The sequence below is a fragment of the Myotis brandtii genome, unplaced genomic scaffold (assembly GCF_000412655.1).
Source record: "Myotis brandtii unplaced genomic scaffold, ASM41265v1 scaffold8, whole genome shotgun sequence".
NCBI lineage: Eukaryota > Metazoa > Chordata > Mammalia > Chiroptera > Vespertilionidae > Myotis > Myotis brandtii.
This window is the reverse complement of record NW_005371219.1, coordinates 10,845,789-10,847,861: the sequence shown is the minus strand read 5'-3', so window position 1 is coordinate 10,847,861 and position 2,073 is coordinate 10,845,789. Positions and strand designations below refer to the sequence as shown.

Here is a 2,073-nt window from a genome sequence, read left to right as displayed (position 1 = left end):
CCCCCCGGGGACCGGCCAGGGGCCCGACCCAGCCAGCCCTGCTGCTGCGGGTGCCACGAGGGAGAGACTTTTGACGAGACCCACCCACTGTTTTGTTTTCAAAGGAGAGCATTTACCCGAAATTTGCATTCCCTTGGCGGGGCAGAGCCCTCTCTTGTTAGCGAAGCTCCACCGAATAGGCCACGTAAATTTGGTCGAGTTGGGACCTTAAATTGGAAAACAAGATGTGAAAGTACGCTCCAATCAACCTTTACTGTTTGTAGAGGACAGCTATGTGGGTAAGAAATGCAGGGCAAATGAATGAAAAGTTGGCATGAGGGGGAGGGCTGGACGACTAAAGAGGAAGGTTAGATGGGCATTCACAGCCCACCCCCCCCAAGTGTCCCATTATGGGATAGAATTTGTGCCTATTATTAGAGTCTGGGGTCCCTCGTGGGTGCCAAACATGATCTAAATGTACAAAGCACTACAGTTACATTATAAAGTGAGTACCTCGGAGTGCCACGCCTCATCCGTGAAGGGGCAGTTCATCATTCTAGAATCAGATCATAGGTGGTAGTGCTGGACAGACCAGGTGTGAATCCTGCCTCTGCTACAGCCAACTGTGACCTTGGGGGAGTTACTTGGCTTTTCTGTGCCTCAGTTTCTTCTTCTGTACTATGGGGCTGGTAATGATGGCGATGATGATGATGATGATTGCACTTGTACCTCCTAGGATTGTTTTGAGGACTAAATGATTATATGTATGTATATACACATATGGCTTAGAGTGGTATGTGGTACATAGTTCAATGTACGTGAATATGTTATACTTATAAAATTCCTTCTCTAACATGTTTGAAATTTGCTATAACTATATAAGATTAATTTTCAAGGCTACTTCTTCAGTCTGTTTCTTTCTAGATGCTCTGCCAGTCATTTTAGTTGCTACCAATAGACACACTGTAGGATGTGGATGTAATAACAAATGTGCCCAAAGATTTTGCAGGGATATTCATTGGAGGGTGACATACAGTGAGTACTGGAAACAACCGAAATTCTAACCGTAGGGGACGAAGTAAATTATAGGACATCCAAGCAATCTTGTTATAAGCAGCCATTTAAAATAATTTATAGTAAGATAATAAAGGCATAATAATGTCTATTAATTAGATAGGAGATGGGTCAGCAAACTATGGCCCTAAAACCCAGCCTACTGCCCATATTTGTACAAACTCTGAGCTAAAAGTGTTTACATTTTTTAATGGTTGAAAAAATCAAAAGACGAATAATATTTCATGACAAGTGAAAATTATATGAAATTCAAATTCAGTGACCGTAAAGTTTAATTGGAACCAGCCACCTCATTCATTTATAGCTGCTTTTATCCTACAAAGGCATCATTGAGGGGTTGCAACAGAAACCATATGACCCTGCAAAGCCTTAAATATTTATTTGACCCTTCACTGAACAATTTTACTGACCCTGATATAGAGTGCCAGGCGCTGTTATAAGCGATTAAGCTCTATTAAGCCATTGAATCTTCACAATGGGCCCTATGAAGAAGCAGTTACTGTTTTGATCTCCATTTTATAGATGGGAAACTGAAATAACAGAGAGGTTGAGTAGCCTGCTCAGGATTACACAGCTGAGCCAGGATGTGAACCAGACAGCCTGGTTTCAAAGCTTGGACTCTCCTTCACTACACAGTTTCTGCCACCTTCTAACTCTAGGCATATACTGTCTCCCATGGAAAGATGTTAAACAGAAAAAGTAAGTGACAAGGGTGTGTAGAATATTACAAACCACCCAGGATGGAAAGATTCTCAGCACTATTTGAAAACGAATATGATGCAAGGCGGTAACTTGCACAGAAGGATAGAATGAAAAGGACAAAATATAGGGCAGCCTGTCTTCTCTGCATAACTCTGGCTAGCACATCTTAGATTGACATAAACTGTTATTTCTGCCTTTATTTCTTGATGGGGCATCCTAGTGTGCTTTTACGATTTGGGCAAAAAAATGATGAGATTTCAGAATTCAGATTGAATAAATTTTGTGAGAATAAAACAAGATTTGAGGCCCCGGGCAGGG

At 41.7% G+C, this 2,073-nt stretch overlaps 1 long non-coding RNA gene across 1 annotated transcript in view; it reads left to right on the top strand.

Annotated features, from left to right (window-relative positions):
- The first annotated feature begins 167 nt into the window (after positions 1-167).
- Positions 168-2,073, top strand: part of LOC106724335 — a 7,522-nt gene continuing 5,616 nt past the window's right edge. Inside the window, exon 1 of the long non-coding RNA XR_001360090.1 lies at positions 168-278. This is a non-coding gene — a long non-coding RNA (uncharacterized LOC106724335). The remainder of the gene's footprint in view (positions 279-2,073) is intronic.